This window comes from Nerophis ophidion, linkage group LG04 (assembly GCF_033978795.1).
Source record: "Nerophis ophidion isolate RoL-2023_Sa linkage group LG04, RoL_Noph_v1.0, whole genome shotgun sequence".
Taxonomy (NCBI): Eukaryota; Metazoa; Chordata; class Actinopteri; order Syngnathiformes; family Syngnathidae; genus Nerophis; species Nerophis ophidion.
Window position 1 is genome coordinate 41,222 of NC_084614.1, and position 13,988 is coordinate 55,209.

Sequence of the window (13,988 nt, forward strand, 5' to 3'; positions counted from 1 at the left end):
GGCTGCGATGGTGGGGGAGGATGCCGGACAGACCTGGCAGGCCCAAACGCATTGTGAGGGTTTGCTGGGAACGTCTGGCAGAGTCTCCTGTCAGAGAAAGTTTCAATTCCCACCTCCGGAGGAACTTTGAACATGTCACGAGGGAGGTGCTGGACATTGAGTCCGAGTGGACCATGTTCCGCACCTCTATTGTCGAGGCGGCTGATTGAAGCTGTGGCCGCAAGGTAGTTGGTGCTTGTCGTGGCGGTAATCCTAGAACCCGCTGGTGGACACCAGCGGTGAGGGATGCCGTCAAGCTGAAGAAGGAGTCCTACCGGGTTCTTTTGGCTCATAGGACTCCAGAGGCAGTGGACAGGTACCGACAGGCCAAGCGGTGTGCAGCTTCGGCGGTCACAGAGGCAAAAACTCGGACATGGGAAGAGTTTGGGGAAGCCATGGAAAATGACTTCCGGATGGCTTCAAAGCGATTCTGGACCACCATCCGCCGCCTCAGGAAGGGGAAGCAGTGCACTGTCAACACCGTGTATGGTGCGGATGGTGTTCTGCTGACCTCAACTGCGGATGTTGTGGATAGGTGGAAGGAATACTTTGAAGACCTCCTCAATCCCACCAACACGTCTTCCTATGAGGAAGCAGTGCCTGGGGAATCTGTGGTGGACTCTCCTATTTCTGGGGCTGAGGTTGCTGAGGTAGTTAAAAAGCTCCTCAGTGGCAAGGCCCCAGGGGTGGATGAGATCCGCCCGGAGTTCCTTAAGACTCTGGATGCTGTGGGGCTGTCTTGGTTGACAAGACTCTGCAGCATCGCGTGGACATCGGGGGCGGTACCTCTGGATTGGCAGACCGGGGTGGTGGTCCCTCTCTTTAAGAAGGGGGACCGGAGGGTGTGTTCCAACTATCGTGGGATCACATTCCTCAGCCTTCCCGGTAAGGTTTATTCAGGTGTACTGGAGAGGAGGCTTCGCCGGATAGTTGAACCTCGGATTCAGGAGGAACAGTGTGGTTTTCGTCCTGGTCGTGGAACTGTGGACCAGCTCCATACTCTCGGCAGGGTTCTTGAGGGTGCATGGGAGTTTGCCCAACCAGTCTACATGTGCTTTGTGGACTTGGAGAAGGCATTCGACCGTGTCCCTCGGGAAGTCCTGTGGGGAGTGCTCAGAGAGTATGGGGTATCGGACTGTCTTATTATGGCAGTCCGATCCCTGTACGATCAGTGTCAGAGCTTGGTCCGCATTGCTGGCAGTAAGTCGGACACGTTTCCAGTGAGGGATGGACTCCGCCAAGGTTGCCCTTTGTCACCGATTCTGTTCATAACTTTTATGGACAGAATTTCAAGGCGCAGTCAAGGCATTGAGGAGTTCCGGTTTGGTGGCCGCGGGATTAGGTCTCTGCTTTTTGCAGACGATGTGGTCCTGTTGGCTTCATCTGGCCGGGATCTTCAGCTCTCACTGGATCGGTTCGCAGCCGAGTGTGAAGCGGCCGGAATGAGAATCAGCACCTCCAAATCCGAGTCCATGGTTCTCTCCCGGAAAAGGGTGGAGTGCCATCTCCGGGTTGGGGAGGAGACCCTGCCCCAAGTGGAGGAGTTCAAGTACCTAGGAGTCTTGTTCACGAGTGGGGGAAGAGTGGATCGTGAGATCGACAGGCGGATCGGTGCGGCGTCTTCAGTAATGCGGACGTTGTACCGATCTGTTGTGGTGAAGAAGGAGCTGAGCCGGAAGGCAAAGCTCTCAATTTACCGGTTGATCTACGTTCCCATCCTCACCTATGGTCATGAGCTTTGGGTCATGACCGAAAGGATAAGATCACGGGTACAAGCGGCCGAAATGAGTTTCCTCCGCCGTGTGGCGGGGCTCTCCCTTAGAGATAGGGTGAGAAGCTCTGTCATCCGGGAGGAACTCAAAGTAAAGCCGCTGCTCCTTCACATCGAGAGGAGCCAGATGAGGTGGTTCGGGCATCTGGTCAGGATGCCACCCGAACGCCTCCCGAGGGAGGTGTTTAGGGCACGTCCAACCGGTAGGAGGCCACGGGGAAGACCCAGGACACGTTGGGAAGACTATGTCTCCCGGCTGGCCTGGGAACGCCTCGGGATCCCCCGGGAAGAGCTAGAAGAAGTGGCTGGGGAGAGGGAAGTCTGGGCTTCCCTGCTTAGGCTGCTGCCCCCGCGACCCGACCTCGGATAAGCGGAAGAAGATGGATGGATGGATGGATATTTGTTCTTTCCATTTTGACATTAATAAAGTGAAGTGAAATATATTTATATAGCGCTTTTCTCTAATGACTCAAAGCGCTTTACAAAGTGAAAACCCAATATCTAAGTTACATTTAAACCAGTGTGGGTGGCACTGGGAGAACGTGGGTAAAGTGTCTTGTCCAAGGACACGACGGCATTGAATAGGATAGCGGAAGCGGGGATCGAACCTGGAACCCTCAAGTTGCTGGCACGGCCACTTTACCAACCGAACTGTACCGCCCCGTTAAAAAACATGTACTGCATGCAATTGCATATCTTCTAAAAATCAATATCACCAAAATCAAAGTAGTGTATTTTCATCCATCCTGGTGCCTATCTCAGCTACAAACGGGCGGAAGGTGGGGTACACCCTGGACAAGTTGCCACTTCATCGCAGGTATATTACAAGTATATACTGAGTGGCCTAGTGGGTGGAGTGTCCGCCCTGAGATCGGTAGGTCGTGAGTTCAAATCCCGGCTGAGTCATACCAAAGACTATAAAAATGGGAGCCATTACCTCCCTGCTTGGCACTCAGCATTAAGGGTTGGAATTGGGGGTTAAATCACCAGAAATGATTCCCGGGCGCGGCACCGCTGCTGCCCACTGCTCCCCCCACCTCCCAGGGGGTGATCAAGGGGTCAAATGCAGAAAATAATTTTGCCACACCTAGTGTGTGTGTGACAATCATTGGTACTTTAACTTTATATTATCATGTATTACAAAAATATGTTTTGTTATAATGAAGATAAATACTGTACTTAAATATCTGCTTGACTTATGATTTCAAAACAAATGATCAATGAAATGGTAGACTGTAAAATTGACAATAGATTTTACAGTTATATTCCGTCAACTGAATTTTTTACCGTAAAATCAACTTTGGTACTGTTCTTTTTCCATATACAGTATGACGCTTTAACATTAAAAAACAGACAAAAGAAAACATGAAAACAACAAGTTTTTACGGTAAAAAAAATATAAAAATTGGCAGCTCTGTTGCTTAAATTTTACCGCTAAAAACAGTGGTATTGTTTTTCAATTCCATTCCACTTGTTAAATGTTTTTATATGCTGTAAAAAACCCACTGCTTTTACTGAAAAAAATATGGTGACTGAGCTTCCAGTTTTTAAAGTAAAATTTAAATATTTTTCTGGGTGACGCTACTGTTGTGATTGTGCGTCTGAAATGGTCCGGATGCAAGAAAATGCATTTTGCAAGATGTTTTTTTTTTCTCACATATGTACTACAATATATCAAAAATATTCAAACACATGCAAGCAGATACCAAAACAAATTAGTTTTAAGCAGCCTCTTAAGTCATACAGCAGCAATACTATATATTTTTTTTGCTGAACAGACAATAAGTTTATTTCTTTTATATTTGACAGTCCATATATGTTGACATGCACACATATTTTATCTTCAATCGTCTGTCTTTGCAGCGTGATTGCCTCCTTTTTCACAGCTATTTATGCTTAAGTGGTCTGCAGCCTTTGTTTCTGCAACAGATTGTTTGTGGTGTGGCCCCCATGGCTGCTGGGTCTGATGCGGTGGGAGGGGCTGATAGTATGGTTTGTGGCAGCACTTGCACGTGGTGGTTGTTGGGGTGGGCGAACTTGCCGGCTTCGTTCTAGGTTGTTTTTGGGTTGTTTGCCCTCGCGCTCTGCCGCGCTTTCCTTCACACCCAGTGTCGTGCCATCGTCTGGGTGCAGGCTTGTCGGGGGTTGTTCCAGAGGTGGGGAGGACTCGGAGGGGAGTGATCGACTGGTTCTAGGTGGACAGTGGGTTCTGGATCGTGTATGGATTTTATTTGTTTAAACATGTTTTTGTGTGTGTGTACAGTATGTATGCACTTATTATTGTATGTAAATGTATTAGTGTATGTATGCATGTGTGTATATGTGTGTATGTGTATGTTCAGTACACTGTAAGTGTGTGTACGTATGTATATATACTAGGACTGTCAAAAGATTAAAATATTTAATTGCGGTTAGTCGCATTTTGTTCATAGTGAACTTTAACTTAATCGTGATCAGAGGTGGGTAGTAACGTGCGACATTTACTCCGTTACATCTACTTGAGTAACTTTTGGAATAAATTGTACTTCTAAGAGGGCATCACGGTGGAAGAGGGGTTAGTGCGTCTGCCTCACAATACGAAGGTCCTGCAGTCCTGGGTTCAAATCCAGGCTCGGGATCTTTTCTGTTTGGAGTTTGCATGTTCTCCCCGTGAATGCGTGGGTTCCCTCCGGGTACTCCGGCTTCCTCTTACTTCCAAAGACATGCACCTGGGGATAGGTTGATTGGCAACACTAAATTGGCCCTAGTGTGTGAATGTGAGTGTGAATGTTGTCTTTCTATCTGTGTTGGCCCTTCGATGAGGTGGCGACTTGTCCAGGGTGTACACCGCCTTCCGCCCGATTGTAGCTGAGATAGGCGCCAGCGCCCCCCGCGACCCCAAAAGGGATTCTAAGAGTAGTTTTAATGCAACATACTTTTACTTTTACTTGAGTATATTAATAGAGAAGAAACGCTACTTTTACTCCGCTCCATTTATCTACATTCAGCTTGCTACTTGCTACTGATTTTTATCGATCTGTTAATGCACGCTTTGTTTAATTTGGTTTGTCCGACAGACCTTCGAAGTAGGATCTATCACATGCCTGCGTTTCACCAATCAAATGCAGTCACTGGTGACGTTTGACTCAATTTCACCAATCAAATGCAGTTACTGGTGACGTTTGACTCCGTTTCACCAATCAAACAGAGCCAGGCGGTCACATGATTAACTGCACACTTTTTTTAAATAATCTTTTATTTTTAAATTTGAACATTTACAAAAAGTTGAAAATAATAATCAAAGTATAAAAACCGTACAAAACAGTGCCAGGGGGTTGTAAATTCAAAGTAACTAAAATAGAATGCAAAAAAATTATATATATAAAATAAACGAAGTGCAAAGCCATAGGCTCACTAAATCTTAGTAAAAACCTTAAATTTGGAACATAGCATCATCGTTTTCACAGCTTTTTAGTTGTTAGAGGTAGAGTATTTTAATGTTGAGTTTTAAATCTTTTTTAAAAGCAGAAAAATCAGGTCGGGTATTGAGAAACTTACATGTATGAATATAAAACTTAGCCAATAGTATAATGAGCTTGCAAAGTTAAAATTCATTTAAAAAATGTTTTCAATACAGTGTAAAACCAAATAGATATTATTTAATGTATATTATTGTTTGTAGTTGCTTAAGAGATATTCCTGGCTCTGAATTTGTTCATTGCTATTTTTATGTTTTTGTGCATTACTTGTTCCTGTCATTAAACAAACAGGTTACTCATCAGTTACTCAGTACTTGAGTAGTTTTTTCACAACATACTTTTTACTTTTACTCAAGAAAATATTTGGGTGACTACTCCTTACTTTTACTTGAGTAATACATCTCTAAAGTAACACTACTCTTACTTGAGTACAATATCTGGCTACTCTACCCACCTCTGATATGTATTAATTTGTTTTAATAAAATGTGTTTTAAACATTATTGACTTGACTTTAAAGGCCTACTGAAACCCACTACTACCGACCACGCAGTCTGATAGTTTACATATCAATGATGAAATATTAACATTGCAACACATGCCAACATGTACGGCCATTTTAAATTTCCCGGAAGTTTCGTCTTGAAAACGTTGTGTAATGATAACGTGTACGCGTGACGTCACGGGGTTTTAGGAAGTATGAGGGCTACACACACACACAGCTAAAAGTCATCTGCTTTAACGGCATAATTACACAGTGTTTTGGACATCTGTGTTGCTGAATCTTTTGCAATTTGTTCAATTAATATTGGAGAAGTCACAGTAGAAAAATGGAGTTAGGAAGCTTTAGCTTTTAGCCACACAAACACACGGTGATTACTTGTTTAAAATTCCCGGAAGTGAAAATTTACTATGGATCACAGCACGGTCAAGCGAACGTGAATCCAGACCGAATGTCAAGCAGAAGGTTTCGGTGAGAAAATTGTGGTTAAAAAGTCGCCACTTATCAGCTGAGTGTCGTCTGTACAGCTGCCGTCGACACCCGTGAGACATGGCGTCAACACACCCGTGGACACACGCCTCCGACTATCAGGTACTATTAAACTCACTAAAACACTAGCAAAACAATAGAAAGATAAGGGATTTCCCAGAATTATCCTAGTAAATGTGTTCAAAAACATCGGAATACGTCCCAATGCTATCGCGTTTTATTTTTTTTTTAAACGTTTTATTTTTTTTTTTCTCTAGTCCGTCGCTATTAATATCCTCAAACACAAATCTTTCCACCTCGCTCAAATTAATGGGGAAATTGTCGTTTTCTCGGTCCGAATAACTGTTTTTGTTGGAGACTCCCATTAAAATCAATGTGAATATGTGAGGAGCCCGCAACGGGTGACGCCATCGTCTGCGACTTCCGGTAAAGGCGAGGCTTTTTCAGGAAGTACCAAAGGTGGCGAACTTTATCGTTGATTTTCTCTACTAAATCTTTTCAGCAAAAATATGGCAATATCGCGAAATGATCAAGTATGACACATATAATGGACCTGCTATTCCTGTTTAAATAAGAAAATCTCATTTCAGTTGGCCTTTAACGTTTATCTTTTATTGTTATAAGATAGGGGAAGCACGCTGGCACAAGGTTTAGTGCATGTGCCTCACAATACTAAGGTCCTGGGTTCGATCCCAAGCCTGGGATGGAGTTTGCATGTTCTCCCCGTGATTGCGTGGGTTCCCTGCAGGTACTCCGGTTTCCTTCCACCTCCGAAGACTTGCACCTGGGGATAGGTTGATTGGCAACACTAAATTGGCCTTAGTGTGAATGCAATGAGGGCCCCCGAAAGGGACAAATGGTAGAAAATGGGTGGATGGATGTTATAAGATAGTTTATAGCTCCAGTTTAAGTTGCACTATTTATTTTTTGACAATTTTTCCACCAAAATGTTTAACTGTTAAAAAAATGTCCACTGCAGAGGGCGCTGGTCTCAGGCAGTTATATATTATTTTAGCAAAAGCATCTCTCTTAGCATTGACGAAACACTTCCTCAGATGTATTGTGGGATTTCTTAGAAACGTTAATGACAAGTGCAGTCGTTTGGGGCACTTACTTGTTTACAAAAAAAACGCTCATCAGTTGCAATCAGAACACAAAAAATCAAAAGGAGCACAAGAGAAGTATCCCGCGTGTTCGTTATTCCGGAATAGCTTGAAACCGTGACAATCCCATTAGCAGATAAACGCAGAGGGGCATGCTAGACGCCTACGAACTTCCCTTGGGAGAGCTCCCAATTAACACTCAAGCCTTGACACTGCTGCAAGAACCTGCACTGAGTCATTGTTGTGTCACATCCATAAGAAACACAGTAAATATCACATTTCATTAAGACTGACTTGATATCATGGTGGCTAATGTATTGCTCTACACAGTTTAACAACACAGCCTTTTTTCTCTCTCATTCTGTTTCTCTCTCTCTCTCTCTGCAGGCCCTCCAGCATCCTCCATGTTTTATTTAACATGCGCTTCTGGCACTGATCAGTTCTGCATTCCTCTTTTAACCTGAAATGCTGAAATGACTGTCCAGGATTCCTGCATTACCACAAAAGAGGTACACAAATAATGATAATATTGTAATTATAATGTAATACTGCCAAATTTTCACGTTCATTCAGCAATTTCATGGCTGTCAAAGTTAACGGAATGATATGTTTGGAGAGGTTCCATGATTTTGCAATGCATTGTGGGCCCGCAAAAAAACAAAACCATGCTTTTGTTTACATGGCTGTACTCTATCCGCGGTACTGTGAGAGAAGGAGCTATTATAATACATACATACAGTGGGGCAAAAAAGTATTCAGTCAGCCACCGATTGTGCAAGTTCTTCCACTTAAAATGATGACAGAGGTCTGTAATTTTCATCATAGGTACTCTTCAACTGTGAGAGACAGAATGTGAAAAAAAATCCAAGAATTCACATTGTAGGAATTTTAGATAATTTATTTGTAAATTATGGTGGAAAATAAGTATTTGGTCAACCATTCAAAGCTCTCACTGATGGAAAGAGGTTTTGGCTCAAAATCTCACGATACATGGCCCCATTTATTCTTTCCTTAACACGGATCATCGTCCTGTCCCCTTAGCAGAAAAACAGCCCCAAAGCATGATGTTTCCACCCCCATGCTTCAGAGTAGGTATGGTGTTCTTGGGATGCAACTCAGTATTCTTCTTCCTCCAAACACGACGAGTTGAGTTTATACCAAAAAGTTCTATTTTGGTTTCATCTGACCACATGACATTCTCCCAATCCTCTGCTGTATCATCCATGTACCCATTTTGGTATAAACTCAACTTGTCGTGTTTGGAGGAAGAAGAATACTGAGTTGCATCCCAAGAACACCAAACCTACTGTGAAGCATGGGGGTGGAAACATCATGCTTTGGGGCTGTTTTTCTGCTAAGGGGACAGGACGATTGATCCGTGTTGAGGAAAGAATGAATGGGGCCATGTATCGTGAGATTTTGAGCCAAAACTTCCTTCCATCAGTGAGAACTTTGAATGGTTGACCAAATACTTATTTTCCACCATAGTTTACAAATAAATTATTTAAAATTCCTACAATGTGAATTCCAGGATTTTTTCCCCCCACATTTTGTCTCTCACAGTTGAAGTGTACCTATGATGAAAATTACAGACCTCTGTCATCATTTTAAGTGGGAGAACTTGCACAATCGGTGGCTGACTAAATACTTTTTTGCCCCACTGTAATACTTCCCATATAATTGATCTGTTTCCTAGGTTAAACTGTCTCCATCTTAATGTTCTTCATTATTATTATAAAGCAGTGATTCTTAAACTGTGGGGTACGCGGGGTCTATCTAATGGTACACCAAAGAATAACTTGGTTAAAGTACAGTGTTTTATTTTCCTATATTTAAACACAGTGTTATTGTTCAAACTGTATGCAATGTTACAGTGCTCCTAATATTAAATATGCATGGTAAATAAAACCTCTGCTTTGTTTTTAATAAATGCTTAGGCCTACAATGCTACTGTATTTTAATGTTTGTCATAATGATGGTATTTGGAGAGCCATGTTTTTTCTTGGGTGGCACTTGGTAAAAAAAAAAAACTTGAGAACCACTGCCGTAGAGGCAAATGTTTATGTCAACTTGAGTGACAAAGTTCACACTTTTAAAATTGATTTTGTAATTTATTTACAATCAACATCTTTAAAATTGTGTATTCTATGTTTTTATTTTGTGTTTTTTTGTAATTGATTATAATTCTTGTGTTTTTATTAGTTTTTTTGTTTGTTTTTACTCGAATGTTTCATTTAATTTCTAAGGGTGCATAAATCAAATTAAAAATGTCTTAAATTACTTACACCCCTATCAAAAAAATGTGAAATGGTTCGTTCCACCTAGCATGGAACACTTCCCTCAACCAAGATGTCGTAATGTCATCAAAGTTCACCTTTAAGCATTCACACAAAGCACCAGCATTTTGGAACAAATATATATAATAAATCTATTTGTGGCAAGTTTCATTTTTGCATCCCATTGCCTATTATTTATTATTAGCCTTTATTTAACCAGGTAAAATCCCATTGAGATCAAAAATATATTTTCCAAAGGAGACCTGGCCAAGAAGGCAGCAACAAAGTTACACTTAAAACAGTAAACAACCCATAAAACATTAAATTTACAACTTTAAAACTTGCAAGGCAGACTGCAATCCTTTCATAACTGTGCAGGACCCTTGATTAAAGTTAGAAATGATAAAGTATGAATATTTAAATTTGGTAACACTTTAGTATGGGGAACACATATTCACCATTAATTAGTTGCTTATGAACATGCAAATTAGGAACATATTGGCTCTTGATTAGTCATTATTAAGTATGTCATGGAACCGCATGGCTGCCGTTTAGTTACCCCGAGATGCAAGAACCAGAAGGGCTGAGAGCAGGTAAGATGACTTTAATTATCATCAAACAAAACAAACAGGAAGCAGTCGTGCAAACAAAGGCTCCAAACATTGAATTATCTTTGAGCACTGAGGAGTGCTCGAGTGAAAACATACATTGACATATGTTGATTGGAAGCCGGCGTGGACCGGCTGCCAATCAACGGCAATTGAAAGGAGAAACAGTGCTCCGCGGAACAAACAGGAAATTTGCCAAAATAAGAGCACTGACGGGAAGTAAATACAAAAACAAGGAAAACCAACAGAAATGAAGTAACAGATCGTCACAAAGTACTTATTAATGTCTCACTCTGCATGGCCTTATTATACAAGCAGTAAGCCATTAACTAAGAGTCTTCCCTCAATAACCTCAGAATTATTGCTCATTAGTAACCCTAACCATAACCCTAACCCTTATGTGTTCCTCTAGTGTCCAAATAACTCTAAATGAAGTTTTTGTTACCTTAATAAGCATCTAATTAATAGTGAATATGTTGCCCATACTAAAGTGTAACCTTAAATCCATATTCTGGGCATTTTGTATTGATTTCATTGGCAGGTTTTATGTAAAAATAAAAAACCCAAACAAACAAACAAAAAAAAAACTAAGATTTTTTTGGGGGAGTAGTTGTGTATATGTTCTAGTCTACATATGTTAATCTAATCTATTAAAGTCAAAAGCATAATTAACGTAGCTTAATTAACGTGTGTTTTAAAAAGCTTTAAAGGCCTACTGAAATGAGATGTTCTTATTTAAACGGGGATAGCAGGTCCATTCTATGTGTCATACTTGATCATTTTGCGATATTGCCATATTTTTGCTGAAATGATTTAGTAGAGAACATCGACGATAAAGTTTGCAATTTTTGGTCGCTAATAAAAAAGCCTTGCCTGTACCGGAAGTAGCAGACGATGTGCGCATGACGTCACGGGTTGTGGAGCTCCTTACATCCTCACATTGTTTACAATCATGGCCACCAGCAGTTAGAGCGATTCGGATCGAGAAAGCGACAATTTCCCCATTAATTTGAGCGAGGATGAAAGATTCGTGGATGAGGATAGTGAGAGTGAAAGACTAGAAAAAAAAAGGAAAAAAAAAGGGGGTGGCAGCGATTCAGATGTTATTAGACACATTTACTAGGATAATTCTAGAAAATCCCTTATCTGCTTATTGTGTTACTAGGGTTTTAGTGAGATTATATGGTACCTGAAAGTCTGAGGGGTGTGGCCACGGGTGTTTTGACCGCCAGTGTCTCCGGTGAAAGGAGGTAATAGTCCGCAGCTGCAGGAGGATGCAAGCTCCGCTCATGTCTACGGTAAGAGCCGACTTATTACCACAATTTTCTCACCGAAACCTGCCGGTTGACATGTGGTCTGGAACCATGTTCGGTTGACCGCTCTGTTCCATAGTAAAGCTTCACCTTCGGGAATTTTAAACAAGGAAACACCGGCTGTGTTTGTGTTTCTAAAGGCAGCTGCAATACACCGCTTCCCACCTACATCTTTCTCCATTATTATTTGAAGAAATAGCAAAAGATTCAGCAACACAGATGTCCAGAATACTGTGTCATTATGCGATTAAAGCAGACTACTTTTAGCTTGGGTGGGGCTGGAAATAAATGTCCGCCACAACCGGTGACGTCAAACGCACGCGTCATCATACTGCGACGTTTTCAACAGGATACATGGCGCGAAATTTAAAATTGCAATTTAGTAAACTAAAAAGGCCGTATTGGCATGTGTTGCAATGTTAAAATTTCATCATTGATATATAAACTATCAGACTGCGTGGTCGGTAGTAGTGGGTTTCAGTAGGCCTTTAACCAAATCCATGCAATAGTGTATGTGTGGTGTGGCGACGTTGGGTTTAGGATGAGATGGGGGGGCCCTTCAAAAGTCTTGTATATGGGGCCCAGAGTTCGGTGCTATGCCCCTGCTACTCTCTCTACACTAGTCTAGAATTAACACATGCATCATTCTCTTCTCACGCTCCCACTAAGGTTGATGTTATTGAAGTAGACAGCATCCCTCCCAGTACTGTCAAACACAGCAAAATATTGTTTACTGCAGGGGAAGGAAATTGTACTACTAGGAAATGAATTTCTAGCTTTTTTTTTGTTATTAATATTATTATTATTGTGTTGCTTTTCAACCATGTTCTCATTTTCTCAGTATTCCAATCAAGCTGATGATGCACAGCAGTAAGTTGTTTTTGACCACACTTGGTTATAAAGTGGTGGCGTGGTGGGGAGCTTTTATGAGTGGTTTGCAGCCGTAATTCATGAAATGCTTGAGTACATTTCCAAACGGCATCCCCTGAAGATATAGGCCGCCTTGACAAACAGAGGTGTTAATGTGACAGGAATTGTGCAGAGATTCTGCAGAGTACCCCCACACCCCCCTTCTTTTCTTCCAAGGGTGTGTTGACTGAAGATGCTCAAACTTGACACCTTGTCAGCTTCCTCCAGCCGGGCAGAACCCTCATGGTTTAAATTCACACTCATCAACACCTTGTCTTCTGTTCGGAGCAACAACAAAAGGGACCAGGAGGACACTTGTGGTTAATTGTGTGCTAAAAATCAATGCAAAGTGGATAAAAGTGGAAGTCTTATCACAGAACCTTCTGGATCCGTTCAGTCACACATTTGAAACACATTTATTTTGCAAGTACCAGTAAAGTTATGGGAAAACTTCTGTCCAATATTTAAAGCCGTTTATCAAACAGGATGGTGGTCACCTTTATTGTACCTTTGTCATTTTTAAATCCAGTATTGTTGTAAGCTATTTCATTCAGTTTGATTTTATATATACATACATACATGTTTATACATATATACATACACATGACAACCATTAGTTTCACCTGCCTCATTTGTTTGAACTCACGCACCCGTTGTTAATCATGTCACTATTATTTATGCCTGTAGTTGCCAGGTAGTCCACCTGGCGACATTACTCTAATGACATTATTCATCTCTTGCTCTGCCCATGTTGGCTCTCTTGTGTTTGTTCGGTCCATGCCATAGTTCTTGTCACCGTAAGTGTTTTTGTTTCATGTTCATAGTTCTGCCTTAGTGTTAGTTTTGTTCCCTGCATTAAGTTTTGTGTCACCACTGTGAGCGCCTCTTGTTTGTAGCTTTTGAGTTAAAATTAAAATCATGTGTTTACCTTCGCGTGAAGTCCGGTCCAGTCCGGGAAAACAACCCTCGCAGCAAGCTGCGAAAGCCACGCAGCAAATTGCACCAAAGTCCACATTCTCAGTGTGTGCGTGCGTGTGTGTGTTTGTGTGTGTGTGTGGGTGTTTGCGTGCGTGTGTTTTTTTTTTTTAATTATCTTAGTATTTAGTATTTGAAAAAAGCTTTGGTATTACAAACCCCGTTTCCATATGAGTTAGGAAAATGTGTTGGATGTAAATATAATTGGAATACAATGATTTGCAAATCCTATTCAACCCATATTCAATAGAATGCGCTACAAAGACAAGATAATTGATGTTTAAACTCATATTTGTTTATATATTTTTTTTGCACATAATAACTTAGAATTTCATGGCTGCTACACGTGCCAAAGTAGTTGGGAAAGGGCATGTTCACCACTGTGTTACATCACCTTTTATTTTAACAACACTCAATTTGGGAACTGAGGAAACTAATAGTTGAAGCTTTGAAAGTGGAATACTTTCCCATTCTTGTTGTATGTAGAGCTTCAGTCGTTCAAAAGTCCGGGGGTCTCCGCTGTCGTGGGACGGCGTGGCGCAGTGGG

The 13,988-nt window shown here is 41.6% G+C and overlaps 1 protein-coding gene across 2 annotated transcripts in view; it reads left to right on the forward strand.

The window, feature by feature from the left end:
- Window positions 1-13,988, forward strand: part of LOC133550650 (peptidase M20 domain-containing protein 2-like) — a 49,987-nt gene that overhangs the window by 15,015 nt on the left and 20,984 nt on the right. For both annotated transcript variants that reach the window (XM_061896575.1, XM_061896576.1), the window contains one exon: window positions 7,748-7,869. The gene's annotated coding sequence lies outside the window, so the exon portion shown is untranslated. The remainder of the gene's footprint in view (window positions 1-7,747; window positions 7,870-13,988) is intronic.